The following is a 17,186-nucleotide window of genomic DNA, read 5'->3' as shown; positions in this document are numbered from 1 at the left end:
TGTGAGATGCAGAATATCATAGTTGATAGATCTCTGGGTTCTAAAAACAGATTTACTGCCTTTAATCACAGCTCCAAAATGTCCACTTAATGTGTTCATGAGCAAGTTTTATGATTTTTCTGTACCTCATTTTCTTCTGTGAAATGGGATAATATGAGAACTCATCTCATATGGTTGTTATATTGAATGACTCCAAATATAAAGTCCTTCAAGTAGTGCCTGGCACATAGAAAACACTAAAAATTGTTAACTATAATACCTATTACTTATCACATTCACTGATATTTGTTTAGCAGGTATCAGTGAGTTTCCTTTTCCTTTATTTAAATGAATATATTATAATATATAATATTATATAATAATATATAATGTTATGTAATATTTGATCAATACCACCCAGTACCTTTAGGAAAACTGATGCTCCTTTTTTTTTTAGCAGCTTCTGATATCAGGGGGAAACATACATTTAGAAAATAAACCCTCTCTCTGAGTATTTATATCTTCCTGCAGATATTTTACTTACCCATAATGTAATTTGAGCATAAAGTCATAAAGGTGACTCTTACACTCTCTTCCAACTTTGAGCTTTGTTTTGCTTATTAACTTCAGAAGTAATTACTTTCAACAATCACTCTGATTTGATTCTATCTCACTAAAAATGTTCCAGGGTCATTTTAAAATTGTGTACAATTCTAATTTTACCATGCTTTATAACAGTGCTGAGAAATGCACTTCATCTTAGGAAATTACCAAGTTCTTTAAAAGGATGCACACTTAACAATACAAACATAACAATGCAAGGAGAATCTTCAAAGAGTAATTCTGCAGTAATTGTGAGGTATGGGATGATGCCCTGTATAAAACGTGAGATGACCTCCAGATCCTGGCATCTGTACCTGGATCTCATATATCTAGCTACCTGTCCTTCTAGGAGTCCACTCCTTTATTCCCACTTTCTAATTATGTCAAAAGACTTTGCTAATTTTCGCAAATTTCTTCTTTCCAGCATCGTGAGGGGTCAAAGCACTTCAGGGCATTTTATTACTTATAAACTATGATTCAAAGACAATACCTTATTTTGAAAGTGAGTGAAGTGAAGTCGCTCAGTCGTGTCCGACTCTTTGCGACCCCATGGACTGTAGCCTACCAGGCTCCTCCCTCCATGGGATTCTCCAGGCAAGAGTACTGGAGTGGGTTGCCATTTCCTTCTCCAGGGGATCTTCCCGATCCAGGGATCGAACCCGGGTCTCTGGCATTCCAGGCAGACGCTTTAACCTCTGAGCCACCAGGGAAGCCCACCTTATTTTGAATCACTCTATAAAACAGAGAAGCATCTATTTCTGATACGGTTTAGGCTTTTGCGAAGACGGGAAAATCCCAGATGGCAAAGCCGTCTTTAAGCAAAGAACGGAGGGTTCATTCATTTTAAGGCATCCCAGAATTTCCGGTTTAGGAGTTATTTCAATAAAGCGGAAGTTCCAAGGGTGCCGGTTCTGAAGATCTTACTTTGTCTTCATAAAGAAACCTGATGGGTTTAGCCCCAGTTGGAATATGAAAAGCTCTAAATCCATTTATTTTTACCAGTAAGTGGTAGCTTCATTTGGGGAAGTTTCAGAAGGAGCTTACATCCGTCAGTCTCGTGCTGGGTACGTTCTCTGATTTGGATCGCTGCCTTCACTTGGTCTGTGCCGGGTAACAGGAAGGGAGAGAGACTGATTACAGAGTTGTAACTCAATCTGTAGATTGTGGTGATGTTTATGATATTATCAGTACCTCGAGATTAAATTGCAGTTTGCAATCTTTCTCCCTTCCTTTTGCCCATTTGTTTTCCTAACATAGGAGAATAAACCTCATAGTTTTGTAAGCACACAGTAAAATGAAAAGAATTGCATCCTAAAGTTTCTGAATGATGTAGCATTGTTACGGGTAATTAAGCCACTTTTTCTTTAAGGAAACTGATAAATTATTGGAACATAAAATAAAAACACTAGAACTGTCATGAGAGTGATTTACTCTCATTAAAATTTTAAGCTCTGTTGGAACTGTGCTAAGACAAGGAGCAATGATGACTTTTAACAGCTCAGAGTAGCTTTCCCTGCACAAGTGTGTGTGTATGTGAGTGCTAAGCCGCTTCAGTTGTGTCTGAGTCTTTGAGACCCCCATGGACTGTAGCCCGCCAGGCTCCTCTGTCCATGGGATTCTTCCGGTGAGAATGTTGGAGTGTTTTGCCGTTACCTTCTCCAGGAGATCTTCCTGACCTAGGGATTAAACCCTCATCTCTTGTGTCTCCTGCTTTGACAGGCAGGTTCTTTACCACTAGCGCCACCTGGGGAGCACAAGTGTAACTGCTGGCTCAGACAGTAAGAAATCCGCCAGCAATTCAGGAGACCCAGGTTTGATCCCTGGGTTGGGAAGATCCCCTGGAGAAGAGCATGGCAACCCACTCCAGTATTCTGGCCTGGAGAATCCCCGTGGACAGAGAAGCCTGGCTGGCTACAGTCCATAGGATCGCAAAGAGTTAGGCACGACTAAGCACGGCACAACAATACTTCACAGTCTCTGTAAATGTGAGGCTCTTCATTTGCACCCTGAGCATCTAGAATCCTAGAGGCTCTGTGGGGCTGTCCTTGCTCCTTGGCTGCTCACTTGCATATTGGGAAGCTGAGAACAAAAACTGTTGATGAGATTGTGCAAGGTGATCTTAACTCTCCTAGCTGTTTTGTTACTATGTGTAGAGATTACCTGACTGATTTCTTTTTAATAGTCTTGGGTAGAATACTATTCCTCAAAATCTAATGTGCCTAAGAATTGACAGAAGTCTTTTTTCAAATTATACCCCACCTCAGAAGAGGGGCTCAGGTGTCTACATGTTCCAACATACACATTTGGACAAATATGAGTGTAGATGCATTTAATCAAAATATCACTAATGAAGGATTGAAGTAGTTCTCAAGTCTCTCCCCATTAGTAGCTGGAAAAATATGATAGAGGAGGATAAAAATCTATGCCTTCTGATTCTAGGTACTGTTTTTTGAAGTACTCAGTGCTATTTCTAAAGATGAAAATTTATTTCTTTGTTGAATCAAATACATCTAAATGAATCGACTTGTTTCCCACACTCTTTGGAAATGTTTCTGCATATTCTTTCGGTACTACAACTGCTTTAATATGTGTCTTTCTTTGAATTTCTTTTTATGTTTTTAAATGAAAATACTGAACCATCCGTATATCCTCATATTTATCATATATACTTGTGTGTGTTAGTCGCTTTGTCCGACCCCATAGACTGTAACTTGCCAGGTAACTCTGTTCATGGAATTCTCCAGGCAAGAATACTGGGGTCAGTTGCCATTTCCTACCTTACTACTAATAGAGTGTGAAAGTGAAAGTCACTCAGTTGTGTCCAGCCCTTTGCAACCCCATGGACTCTACAGTTCATGAAATTCTCCAGGCCAGAACACTGGAGTGGGCAGCCGTTTCCTTCTCCACAGGATCTTCCCAACCCAGGGATCGAACCCAGGTCTCCCGCCTTGTAGGCATATTCTTTACCAGCTGAGCCACCAGGGAAGCCAATAGAGTCTGGCTTCATTTAAAATTATTTGTCAATTGGTAGCTTTCTATCAGGCTGGCTTATTAAACTGATTTCTAAGTGAACTCTCAAAAACATGTATATTGAGTGGGATTATGTTCAAGTCTGTGTGTTAAATTCTGTGGGTCAGCCCCAAAAATAAATGTAAAAAATGTGTATCTGACCTTGCCTCAATTTATCTAGAAAGTAGAGAAAGACAGTGTAAACTATAGACAGATCTGAAGAGGCAAGAATAAGATACAGAAACATGGACCCAGGAAATTAATATAGAAGACAAACTAAGATTTTTTGAAAGGCCCCTTTCAGCCCTAGACTTATGACTTGTCAGGTGAGTCTCAGCAAAAAATGAATGGCACAAAGGTTTAAATTAAAATCGCTACAATAAAGGGGACCAACCAAGGCCATGATGCACTAGCAACAGGGAAACCATCTCTCGCACCTCCCCACCATATACACACCAGGACTGAGGACATAGGGAGAACATGTATTTCTGGGGGAAACCTCAGGGAGATAACACAGCAGCCAGCCTCTGACACACAGAGCAAGATCTCAAGGGACAGAGAAAGAGTCTGGGCACGGATGCAAATGGATAGTCAGCAGACGTTCTGTGACTTCATTTGGCAGAGTATGTGGCCACTTAGAGTAAATCAGCTAGTGATCACCTCAAGGGGGAATATATTTAGTCATTTTTGCAAGCCCAGGGTCTACCACAAAGCTTGTCAAATCAGAAGCATCATGAATCTACCTATATAGATGACCAGCCCTGGCAGGAAGCACTATTTATGCCAAGTATAATGACTGGAAGGCAGAATAGATGTCGTCTAAAATTTTGTACATTCATGATAGGATATTAGGCTTGTGGTACATGAAATGGGAATGCCAAGGAAGGAGATTTACTGCACCTGTGAGGATTACTGATGGTCCTCATTGGTACACCAGGAAAGGTGTCTGAATGCATGGCTGAATGAGTAGTTGTGCTATAAACTCCTGCAGGTGTTAGGAAAATCTCCGGTCCAATCTGAGCTGGCTCATTTGATCTGCTTAAGGAACGCTTTGCGTTTTCTTATGAGAACGATTTTCAGAGCATAGAGAGGCATTATGCAGGCACAGTTCTTAGAGAAACTCAGACTTTGAGGATCTTCGTGAAATAAAATGAAACGGGCGGGAGCCCCATGAAAGGTGTAAGCTCTCATCACGCAATGCCTTCACTGCAGAAATAATTTAGCTCTATTTCCAGGCAGCATCTCCTTCCAGTTGATCAGTGAAGCAATACGTTCTCTGTAGGTTTATAGGGAGAGAATGTTAATATAAGGTATCTTACATAGAATTGGAGTGGAAAATGGCATGTGAAGGGGGAGTTTACAGGGAAATGAGTTAGAAAACTGGTCAAATGTTTGAAAGGAAGAAAGAAGGCAGCACTTTCACTTACTTCACCGAATCAAAACCAAACACCAAAGTCCTTAGAGGGACTCAGCCTTGACCCCTTAGCCCACCGTGGTCCAGAGAAGGGTGAAAGAATGGAAGCATTTAAAGGTGGCAGCTCCCTTTCCGTCAATGGAGGGAGTTCATCATGATGAGTCCAGGAAAACCAGAGCGGAGAGTGCAGCAGAACCCCTACCCTCAATCATTCACTGGGAGCTCCTCAGTCTGTGAAAGAACACCCGAGGAGCCCTCTCATTCCCTTCCTGTGATCAGGCCATTAGTTCAGTAAGCAAACATGCACTGACGTTGGCCAGATGCTGAGCGCCCTGTTAAATGGGGAGAGTGAAACTGAACACCCAGCTCCTACTCTGAAGGACTTCTAGTTTGTGAAGGAGAGACATTCAGTTCAGTTCAGTCCCTCAGTCGTGTCCAGCTCTTTGCGACCCCATGGACCGCAGCACGCCAGGCCTCCCTGTCCATTACTGACTCCCGGAGCTTGCTCACATTTATGTCCATCGCACCAGTGAGGCCATACAACCATCTCATCCTCTGTCATCCCCTTCTCCTCCTGCCTTCAATCTTTCCCAGCATCAGGGTCTTTTCCAATGAGTCAGTTCACATCAGGTGGCCAAAGTACTGGAGTTTCAGCTTCAGCATCAGTCCTTCCATTGAATATTCAGGACTGATTTCCTTTAGGATTGACTGGTGGATCTCCTTGCAGTCCAAGGGACTCTCAAGAGTCTTCTCCAACACCACAGCTCAAAAGTATCAGTTCTGTATAATAGGCTCCAGTTTCATCCACCTCATTAGAACTGATTCAAATGTATTCTTTTTAATGGCTGAGTAATACTCCATTGTGTATATGTACCACTGCTTTCTTATCCATTCATCTGCTGATGGACATCTAGGTTGCTTCCATGTCCTGGCTATTATAAACAATGCTTCGATGAACATTGGGGTACACGTGTCTCTTTCCCTTCTGGTTTCCTCAGTGTGTATGCCCAGCAGTGGGATTGCTGGATCATAAGGCAGTTCTATTTCCAGTTTTTTAAGGAATCTCCACACTGTTCTCCATAGTGGCTGTACTAGTTTGCATTCCCACCAACAGTGTAAGAGGGTTCCCTTTTCTCCACACCCTCTCCAGCATTTATTATTTGTAGACTTTTGGCAAAACTAATACAATTATGTAAAGTTTAAAAATAAAATAAAATTAAAATTTAAAAAAAAAGTATCAGTTCTTCAGCACTCAGCTTTCTTTATGGTCCAACTCTCATATACATACATGACTACTGGAAAAACCATAGCTTTGACTAGACAGACCTTTGTCAGCAAAGTAATGTCTCAGATTTTTAATATGCTGTCTGGTTTGGTCATAAGTTTTCTTCCAAGGAGCAAGTGTCTTTTAATTTCTTGGCTGCAGTCACCATCTGCAGTGATTCTGGAGCCCAAGAAGATAAAGTCTGTCATTATTTCCATTTTTTCCCCATCTGTTTGCCATGAAGTGATGGGACTGGATGCCATGATCTTAGCTTTTTGAATGTTGAGTTTTAACCCAGCTTTTTCACTCTCCTCTTTCACTTTCATCAAGAGGTTCTTTAGTGCACACAGATTTCTCAGGAGGTAGATTAGGTGGTCTGGTATTCCCATCTCTTTAAGAATTTTCCACAGGACTTCTAGTCTGTGAATGAGAGAGATTCAGTCAGTTCAGTTCAGTCGCTCAGTCATGTCCGACTCTTTTCGACCCCATGAATCGCAGCACGCCAGTCCTCTGTCCATCACCAATTCCCAGAGCTCACTGAGACTTACGTCCATCGAGTCAGTGATGCCATCCAGCCGTCTCATCCTCTGTCGTCCCCTTCTCCTCCTGCCCCCAATCCCTCCCAGCATCAGAGTCTTTTCCAATGAGTCCACTCTTCGCATGAGGTAGCCAAAATACTGGAGTTTCAGCTTTAGCATCATTCCTTCCAAAGAAATCCCAGGGCTGATCTCCTTCAGAACGAACTAGTTGGATCTCCTTGCAGCCCAAGGGACTCTCAAGAGTCTTCTCCAACACCACAGTTCAAAAGCACCAATTCTTCGGCGCTCAGCCTTCTTCACAGTCCAACTCTGAGCGAGATTAGTAGAACATCAATTAAATGCAGTTTTCATGTTGTGATAACATCTTCAGGGTGAAAGAGAAACAGAGGGGCTTCAGCTTCTAGAAGCCTGCATATTCTTAGAAGAGGTGAGCCTCAAGGAGAGATGGAGAATGCACCCGGTAGAGAAATTAGCAGGAGCGAAAACAAGGAGAGACAAAGGGGCGTGGTGCGTCTGGGCAACACAAACAGGTGTGAAGGGCTGCGTTGAGGGGCGTGGCTATGGGTGGAGCCTGACTGTGACAGGGGGCGTCGCTATGGTGGGTGGGCAAGGCCACGGAGAAAAGCCTTCTGCTTGGATGAAAGAGTATGAGGATACCAGTAGATTGTATGTGTGTGTGCACGTTCAGTCATGTCTGACTCTTTTGTGACCCCATGGACTGTAGCCCACCAGGCTCCTCTGTCCATGGAATTCCCTAGGCAAGAACACTGGAGTGGATTGCCACTTCCTATTCCAGATCTTGCGGAGCCAAGGTTCCAGCCCACATCTCTTGTGTCTCTTGCATTGGCCAGCAGATTCTTTATCAGGAGCACCACCTGGGATGTGAACCAAGTAACAGAATATATGAAATAGATACATGTCTAGCTAAAGAGGTGAAACCATTTGGGGTAAGACTGAGAAATCTTATGGTAGAGGACTCTGCACCCACAGTTTAACAAATGAAACAGAGAAGAATTGGAGGGAAGGAAAGAAATTGGAAAGCTACTGAATAACCAGAAAAGGAATGTAACAGCCTAAACTGAAACAGTGGGAAAGGAGCGTAGATGATGGATCTTCTGAAAGATGTGACTTCAGGGAGCAGAGTCATTTAAGGTTGCTCTGCAGCCACAGCTGCTGCTGGGTCACGTCTCAAGAGTACCATTTCTGGAATCTTTAGCTCCATTAAGCTACCTCCTGCATAAACCATTAATACTCAAAATCTCTCCTGTTACATCTTTAGTGTGGCTTCATCAAGACCACCTCCCTCTCTGCTGTTTCTTCAAACCCGTCTCTTCTGCGGTTCACTGAATTCTGCCTCCACTGGTTTGCACCATGGGTCTCTCTTTAGTGCCTCCCAGCTGAGGCCTCATAGCATCCCAGTGGACTCACCTGCCTTCTCTCTTCAAACACCAAATGTGATGCTCTCTGTTGGAGAGAACTGTCGTGATACCTCTCTCCTGACTTCTGAGGTTTGCCCCTGAAAATATCTCCTGGGCACCTCACCTCCAATGCCCTGTATCCTGAAATTAACTCAGTCCTTCCATCAACACCCATGCCAAGCCTGGCTGTCACCTTGATGAATAGCCAGCTGCCCACTGTCAGGAGGCCAGGAATCAAGGTCACTTCTTCCTTTTCCCTCATCTCTTGTATTTGCTTGGTGACCAAGTCCTGTTGAAGAGTGGAGATTAAAGGAATGGGTGCTGTACTTTTTCTTTAGTTTTTATGTAAAAGTAGAATTCAAGATCAACTTCTAGGAGCAGAGAAACAGGATTAATGTAATTGGGCAGTTCATTTAAATTCAAAAGATCATTCTCTAGCTATAAAACAAGAGGATGGAAGTGAAATAATCTCTACCGTTCTCTTCAGGTTAGATATGTTACAATTAATGATCCCTGAGTGCAATCACTTCAAACATACATTTTCAGGTACATTTTCCAAAACTGCATCTCTTCAGAGTTTTACACCACAGATACCTCATTACTGAAAGCTCTCCACACTTAAAATTCAATCCTACTCTCCATCATAGAGAAATTATGTTTGGATAAAAGTTTCCAAGTCCATAAATATAAGTAAAAAATACAGAAGAGCACAAATATAAATCTAAACACCCAAGCTAAATATGCCAAAATAAAAAGTACTTAGCCATGTGAATAAAGGGAACAAAACAAAAGTAAACTGATTGGAATTAAAACAAATGTATGAGAATCCATGTATTTGCATAAAATAAAATACAGTAACACAAAATATTCCAAAAGTTATTTTTTAACTTAAATAGAATGAAGCAGATAAACTCTTGCACAATGAGTTTTCAATGACGAAATCTTTCTGAGATGTGATTCTACACTAAAGGATTTAAAGGTTAATCAGAAATCCTTGTTATATCCTAGTCAGTGATTTCTTGGATTTCAATTATTTGTTCCTTAAATAATTTCCTTTTTTGACAAAGATATTCAAATGCACATGTTTTATATATTTTTTAAAAATCCATATCTTCAAAACCAAAATACAATTAGCTTTAGATATATATACAGGTATATATGTAGTGAAAAAGCATCTGATGAAAATCAAGCTCCCCAATACATTCTTATTTCTCCTCACCACTGCTTACATGTATTTTCCCCTGATTTTCAAGTTGGATGCAAAATGTTAGAAACCGGAAGTTTAGTATATTGTTTCTGTCATCAGAGAGAAAATGATAACTCTTTATTCTAATCTTAGTTAATTAATAAAAGTAGTATATGATAAGTTTTGAATACAAAGAAGCTCTTTTATCTCAAGAGTTTCTATATAGTCCTGCATAATATTCCAACTCCTTTTATTCATATATTGAAACTCTAACTGCCAACATGCTGGTGTGAGGGGTGAGTTTGTTAGGATAGGATGAGGTCACCAGGGTGGAGCCCAGATAAGTAGGATTAGTGCCCTTCAAGCATCTCTTGGGAGCACGCTCTTGTGCTCACAGTCTGTCCCTTTCTCTCTCTTCTTCTTTCTGCAATGTGAGCACACAGAAAGAAGGAGACCTTCTACAACCAGAACTCAACCAAGCTGGTGCCCTGATCTCTGACTTCACAGCCTCCAGAACTGTGAGAAAATGAATGTGTGTTATTGAAGCCACCCAGGCTATGGCATTCTGTTATAGCAGCTGAACAGATTAAGGCAGCTTCCTAAAAACCCAGTATGCATTCCTCTTCCCTAAATTCTGCATCTTGGGGCTGTCGATGGCTTTCTCTCCTCTCTGCCTCTACTCTTGCTGTCTCACCTTTTCATCCTCATGCCGACTCTTCTCCCCATCACTCTTCCCCTCTTGACTCACTCCTCCTCGCATGCAATGGCTTAGACCCAGCCAAGAGGAAGGAGCATGGCTTACATGCAGTATTGAGACAGAGCAGGACCCTGTGGTCCTTCTCCCCATGTCTTTTGCCTGCCATTTCTCTGTGGAAAACTTTAGTCAAAGAACAACTTTAATTAGAGAAGTTAGAACATGCAGATGCAAAGAAAATAGTCAAAGGAGACCAAATAATAATAATATAGTCATTAAGCAAAGCCAAAGACCTTTTGTTCCCCTGCAAGAGCTATAGATAATATTCTGAGCTGTACTCTGTGAGCTGTCTTGTAGATATTGAAACAGGTAGAGAAGTTAGCCATACAATGACCAGACTGTTTCCACAAGATAAACTGCTACAATTCTGAGAACTGGCCTCAAAGAAATAGAAACAAACAAACCCAAGAATGGGTGATTAACTGTACCTAAAACAACCAAGATGACCAGACCACCAGTGACCAATCTGAAGATGACTGAAGATGACATGAGTTTGAGTAGGCTCCAGAAGGTGGTGATGGACAGGGAAGCCTGGCGTGCTGCAGGCCATGGAGTCGCAAGGAGTAGGACATGAATGAGCGACTGAACAGTCAGAGACAACTGTGCTGGTTTTCTGCACGTGGCCCCCTCCTTCTGTCTGTAAAAGCTGTTGCCCCACTGGCTGCCCGGGGTTGGTGGAGTCAGCCTTCAGACAGATGTCCATCCTCCTGCAGTTACTGGCATCTGAAATAAAGCAAACTTTCCCTTCCACCAACCTAGCCTATTTACTGGCTTTTGAGTAGTGAGCAGCCAGACCCCCACCTCTCAGTAACAATATTGTACCTTCATATGCCTTCAGGTACCTTCATGTGAAAACATATGGATCCAGGGATTTAAACTACAAGCTCAAACTGCCTCAAGCAAAGAGGGGATTTTTTTTTTTTTTTTTTTTTTTAGGAAAAGTCCTCTATTATTGCATGGGAAATGAAGTGATGGGAAGAGATGGTTGCTACGAGTCCCTCAGTGTCAAAGGACTTCATTTCCCTCTTCACCTTCATAGCCTACCAGGACACCATTGCAGAAGGGCAAAGCGTATTTGTGGCAGTGCTGGTGGTGGTTTAGTCACTAAGTTGTGACTCTTGCGACCCCATGGACTGTGTAGCCCACCAGGCTCCTCCATCCATGGGCTTCTCCAGGCAAGAATACTGGAGCGGGTTGCCATTTCCTTCTCCAGGGGATCTTCCCAACCCAGGAATTGAACCCGGGTCTCCTTCACTGCAGGCAGATTCTTTACCAACTGGGCTATGAGGGAAGCCCTCATACTTGTGGAAAAGAGCTCAAATAAATATGCATAAAAGCTATCATCAGATACAATAGAAATGATGATGCTTACTGTTTTTCTTTAATTTCCTCATAAATTTTTATTAACATTGGACCTCTCAGATTTCACGCATCTTTATTTCCCCATAACATTCTGTTTCCTTTTCTTCTCTTATTTACTTATTTTTTCTCTTTCCCCACTTTCACTTTTCTTGTCTTTATACCAATTTTCTGTAAGAGAACTCTTGAGAAATATTCTTTGCTGCTTCAAAATCTGTCTAATTCAATAGTTGTCTGAATTATTCAAGTATATAAAGTTATTTGAGAAAATACAGAGTCTTGGTGTTGAGAGAGTACACGAACAGTCTGATGATTTCAAAGACGTTTTGATCTCCCTGTTGATCTTCTCCAATCTCTCCTGTTTCTCCTAATTCCCCTCCTTTTATACTGGACTATTTTTATGTTTAGCTCCTACACAAAAGCCCATGAAACAAGCCTGTAGAACAATATCTTTTTGATCCTCATGTGATCACACTATCAACCAAGGCTTTTTCTCAGTTGATGAGGGAACAATGGGATGTGTCTAATATTCCCTGGAGGATGTTTCTATCTTCCTTTCTCATTTCCTGTAAGCATTTTTGGTAACCTTGGAGATGCAACTCTTATGAGTAATTGCCAAATGCCAGATCTCTATTAGAAGTAACATTTCATGAAAATATAACCTCATATGAGACACTCAACAAGAGAATAAACACAAATTGAAAATCAAGGTTAATAGTTTAAGTTGCTGTGACATACTCATTCTCAGAGAATGATTAAAATCCTGAGGTAAATAAACTGTTTGTATAAGAAACAGCAGTCCTTAACCCATGGCATGTAGGATGCAAGCTTAAAAGCTCTGCAAAAATCCTCTTGTCCGCTGTTTTACTGCTGTCAGAATAAATAAACAGAATAGAGATTGATAACTTAATCACAAAACTACAATAAATAGAAAGCATTTTATTCAATGGTGAATAGTCTGTGGGAAGAAAGCCAATCAGATGAGTGCATAAATTCCCTAGTAGGGAGATACTGAAAATAACCACAGATCAATTACTGGTGCTTACATTTAACAAAATCTCTTTGAAAAAAGTCCCAATATACACTTCTGAATATGCAAGTACACATACAAAGGTGAATCAATTTCAGTTTCTACTAGGAAATTAGACCCCAAAAATGTATTTTTTCTCTCCTTTCTTTTCAGCTGTCTCTTCCCAACTGTCACTTCTTCTCAGTCTATAAACATATTCAAGTCTCACTTATCCTAAAACGAAAAAGTCCTCCTTTATCTCTTATTCTTTCATTTACTCATTCAGGCACTAGTTATTGACACCCTCTGTTCCAGCCACCTGAACAGTATTTTTGTTGTTGTTGTTATTGTTGTTCGGTTACCGAGTCATCTCCGACTCTTTGCAACCCCATGGACTGTGATACACCAGGCTTCCCTGTCCTTCACTATCTCCTGGAGTTTGCTCAAGTTCATGTCCATTGAGTCAGTGATGCTATCCAACCATCTCATCCTCTGTCACCCCCTTCTCCTTTTGCCTTCAATCTTTCCCAGCATCAGGGCCTTTTCCATTGAGTGGGCTCTTCATTACAGGTGGCCAAAGTATTGGAGTTTCAGCTTCAGCATCAGTCTTTCCAATGAATATTCAGGGTTGATTTCCTTTAGGGTGGGCTGGCTTGATCCCCTTGTAGTCCAAGGGACTCTTCACCCAATTAAAGTGTTCAATTCATTGGTTTTTAATATATTCACAGAGCTGTGCAACCATCACCATGGCTGACTATCCACATCACAGTAACTGGGTGTTTGCAAAGAACAAGTTAGATAACTACATGAGTGGAGATGGAAAATCCAGTCACAAGGCCTGACAAGAGGAAGATGATTTATGGCATGGACTTGTCTCAGACTTCCCTGGTGGCTCAGACGGTAAAGCATCTGCCTACAATGTGGGAGATCCGGGTTCAATCCCTGGGTCGGGAAGATCTCCTGGAGAAGGAAATGGCAATCCACTCCAATATTCTTGCCTGGAGAATCCCATGGCAGGAGGAGCCTGGTGGGCTACAGTCCACGGGATCACAAAGAGTCGTACATGACTGAGCAACTTCACTTTTCACTTGTCTCAGAGACTGGAGAGACAGGACCTGGATTTGAGAGAATTAGGAGATGGAAATTAATAGTTTGATGCCAAAACCATGGGCTTCCCTGAAACATTAATGTTGCTCCAGAATTAGTCTCCTCTTCCTTCTTAGTATCTTCCTCTTGTGCTTTAAGGTTGTTCTGCTATAATGGTTCTCTCCCACTTTCCTGATAATCGTTCTTCATGGATTCTTCACCAGGTGGATTCTGTCTTCAATCCACTGCTTTTCTCACTTGTGTAAACTTCTGGCCAATCTAACCCTCAACCATCCAGATGCCAAGGACTACTAAGCATACATCTCCATGTATATCATGCAGTAGAGGGAGCTTTCTTGAGTAGAACCCCCCAAAAAAGTTTGAGGGCTGGGGTTTTCTCTTTCTCTCCAGAGGGTGTCATCTCACATGTCAGCTACCATTTTGGAAGTCAGTTCCTAGATCTATTCTTGGTAACAAATGCTACATCATTCATGGATCCAAAAGAAAGCTGGCTAACTCAGAGGGGTAGTTAATTGAGAGATATTTACAGAGTTATAAAAGGTTTAAAGGAACCAAAAAGGAAGAACATACCATTCAGGGATTAGCAACAGTAGGAAGTCACTATTTCTGCAGAATCTGAAGAGATTGACAGCCATGATCCAAGAGGAGCTGTGCCCAGGGAGTAAGAAGGACCAATTCTCTGATCTCATTCTCTTTCTCCTCAAAGTCTTCCGCTACTTCCCACTGACCAAAGTCAACTAGAAGCCAGAGGGTGTGGGGTCTGGGTGATGTAAACCCTTGAGGACATCATCTCAGATGACAAAGCAGGTGAGAAGAGGGAACAAAGAGAGAACAGCAGGATTCCAGCTACTCCCAAACCTCCGAAGTCAGAGATCGCCTATGAACTGTGCTCTAGCAGAGAACGCTGTTTCCTTCTTTGATGTAAGTCACTGAATATTCTCATTCCTCAATGATGACAGTAAACAGAGAACAAAGAAGCCATTTATCCTCTGTCTTGGAGCTTCTATAGTCCATGGAGTCACAAAAGCGTAGGACACAATTAGCGACTAAGTGCCAATAGCGTGGAGCTTCTCAGATGGTAGTTATCACCCTGACTTTCAGATAAGACCAAGGGGTAGCAGAATTGAGGGATTTGGGTTGTTGTTCAATCTGAGCGCCTTCACTTCCCATTTAGCCTGGAGGATAAATAGGAATTTTACAATAAACACAAGTAAATTAATACCTGAGCCCAAGTGCCCCTCAGGATGGTATTATTTTTTATGAGTTCTTTGCAACAGAAGAGCTTATTATGGTGATTCCCTAAGTCATCAAGATAGACAAGGTTAAAATGCTTGAAACTGGTCATTTCTGCACATGCATTGGAACTCAAGAGAATTAAAATACATTTCAGATAAAGTATGTGTACCTCTTCTTTAGTATTAGCAATATGCCTCCCTGTAGAATGCTGTGCTGTGAGCTGTGTTATGTTGCTTCAGTCATGTCTGACTCTGTGCAACCCCATGGACCATAGCCCACCAGGCTCCTCCATCCATGGGATTTCCCAGGCAAGAATACTGGAGTGAGTTGCCATTTCCTTCTGCAGGGAATCTTCCCAACCCAGGGATCAAACCGCATATCTTACATCTTCTGCATTTGTAGGTGGGTCTTTACCACTAGTGCCACCTGGGAAACCCTATAAATACTATGAAATTTCTCAATTATGTCTTCAGCAGAATTAACAACAGGTGTGTCCTGGACAGGGGAGCCTCTTCTCACTCCCTCCTTCATTCACCCCCAAGCCCTTCCCCATCCATAAACCATTATGAAATCATCCCAAGAGAGAAATAAGACTGAAACATCAAACCCCCTTTTGATCAAGAGAATACTTTTGCAGCAAGACACACTACATGTTTTATTGCCTGAAGGAAGGAAAGGAAAGCAAAGACTAGGCAGAAGGACTTAAAATGCTCCCGGTCTAGTTAAAGGAATATTCGATTGCAATTTCTTCTTTCACTGTGCTCAAAGCAGATGGCGAGCTGAACTGTTCAGAATGCCTAAGACCTGCAGATAACCAAGGCACAGTCACTCAAGTTTTGGCTGATGACAGAAGTGTTTAATAGGAGGGCTGGCCCCAGGCAAAAAATCAAGATGGCAAATTTTGGTTTTGATTTCTCGACAGTTTTCAGAATCCCATCCTTTTCAGCACTGACCCTCCAGACATTGGTAACTCTTTCACTTATACAGATATCCAGATCTCTCTATTGCCTTGGATCTTTACAATATCCCCAACCTTAAACTCATCCATAATTGATGAGCACCCAATTCATCTTGGGAGCCAGGACTCTTGAAGCCCCTGATTTATAGGATGACATAGTAGGAAAGGCAGACAAGAATCAATAAAAATGCAAAGTGAAAGCTATGTACAGAGAGCATTATAAACATACAGGAGAGGAGAAAACCAGGGAACAGCTACAAAATAGGTAATGCATGAATATGGTCTTGAAAAGTAAATAATAGCCATAGCTCCACCATTTTTTAAGTAACAAGATACTATTGAATTTGTTTAGTATACATGATTGTTTGTTCATCACAGCAGTCCTATGAGATAGATACTGGCACATTTATTTTTTAGATGAGGAAATGGAGGGTCAGAATTCTTCAAGCACCCTGCCCAAAGTCAGAAAACTGCAATTTAAGTTGAAGGGCCATGCTAATGGAAGGATGTGTTTTTAAAAAAAAAAAAAAAAACAAAAGGGAGTGTGATTGTAATAGGATCTGAAAGAACTTTGTATGTTCTCTAGACCTAGGACTTAATTATGCATAAGAAGAAATAAACCTGGAATTAGAGCTCAGCTGAATTTTCAGTAGAGTCTAAATCTTAGAACCATTAGTCCCGGGAAGTGCGATCTTGTCAAGAATGTAGACAAGGAAGGTACTTTTCCTTGGTCATCCTTAAACCATGACTTTAGGGTCCCCCCAGTGTTCTCATTCAAGGGAAGATATTCATTAGCTCATAACTGTATATCTCAGGCACTCTACATGTGGTCAGTCACAAGGTCATGTCCCACTCTTTGTGACCCCATGAACTGTAGCCCCACCAGGCTCCTCTGTCCATGGGATTCTCCAGGCAATACTGGAGTGGGTAGACATCCCCTTCTCCAGGGGATCTTCCAGATCTAGGGGTCAAACCTGCATCTCCTGCAAGTCTCCTGCATTGCAGGCAGATTCTTTACCTCTGAGCCACCAGAGAAGCCCACTCTACTAGATACGGAACACAAAAGTGACACCAAGTTGAAGAAACCAGTAAGATACTACACTAACTTGGACACAACAACATTCATTTGTTAGCCGCCTGTATCTCCTCTCCTCCCTAAGGTACATTCAGATGTTGGCTCCCTGAAGACAGGCCTTGCCAGTTTTGTCTAGTCCATAAAAGTGACTTTGGTGGGGATTAAAGATCAGATAAGGACGACAGTGACAATTTTATTATAATGAGTCATGACGGGGGTATTAAAGGCAGCTGAGGCCAACTGGCATCCTTCAGTTGCATCTTAGACGCACTCTCT

This window comes from Bos indicus x Bos taurus, chromosome 24 (assembly GCF_003369695.1).
Source record: "Bos indicus x Bos taurus breed Angus x Brahman F1 hybrid chromosome 24, Bos_hybrid_MaternalHap_v2.0, whole genome shotgun sequence".
NCBI lineage: Eukaryota > Metazoa > Chordata > Mammalia > Artiodactyla > Bovidae > Bos > Bos indicus x Bos taurus.
This window is presented reverse-complemented; position numbering follows the sequence as displayed.